Consider the following 549-nt stretch of genomic DNA (forward strand, 5'->3'; position numbering starts at 1 on the left):
CAGGCCCTGCACACACAGGGGCAGGTGCTGGGCTCAGACCTGCCAAGAGCCATATTGGGGAGGACCCTGTTGCTGACCTAAGCCCACCCCAAAGGCCAAATTCTCCACTCCCTCAGCTGGGACACCTTCTCTCCTCCCAGATCCCAGTAACTCCCAATCTTCTCTCTGCAGAGATCAAAACATGTGGTAGCAGCAAACCTCCCACGTGCCCACCGTGCCCAGGTAAGCCAGCCCCGGCCTCGCTCTCCAGCTGAATGTGGGACAAGTGCCCTAGAGTGGCCTGTGTCCAGGGACAGGTCCTGCCTGGGTGCTGACACGTCCACCTCCATCTCTTCCTCAGCACCTGAACTCCTGGGGGGACCGTCAGTCTTCCTCTTCCCCCCAAAACCCAAGGACACCCTCATGATCTCCCGGACCCCTGAGGTCACATGCGTGGTGGTGGACGTGAGCCAGGACGAACCTGATGTCAAGTTCAACTGGTATGTGGACGGCGTGGAGGTACGCCATGCCCAGACGAAGCCGCAGGAGGAGCAGTACAACAGCACGTAC

At 59.9% G+C, this 549-nt stretch overlaps 1 long non-coding RNA gene across 1 annotated transcript; it reads left to right on the plus strand.

Annotated features, from left to right (window-relative positions):
• The first annotated feature begins 6 nt into the window (after positions 1–6).
• LOC108526006 (uncharacterized) lies at positions 7–542 on the plus strand. The gene is made up of 2 exons (XR_001884391.1): positions 7–222; positions 341–542. It is a non-coding gene; the product is annotated as an uncharacterized LOC108526006 (long non-coding RNA).
• The last annotated feature ends 7 nt before the right edge of the window (positions 543–549 follow it).

The sequence above is a fragment of the Rhinopithecus bieti genome, unplaced genomic scaffold, assembly GCF_001698545.2.
Source record: "Rhinopithecus bieti isolate Rb0 unplaced genomic scaffold, ASM169854v2 scaffold_58742, whole genome shotgun sequence".
NCBI classification, from domain to species: Eukaryota; Metazoa; Chordata; class Mammalia; order Primates; family Cercopithecidae; genus Rhinopithecus; species Rhinopithecus bieti.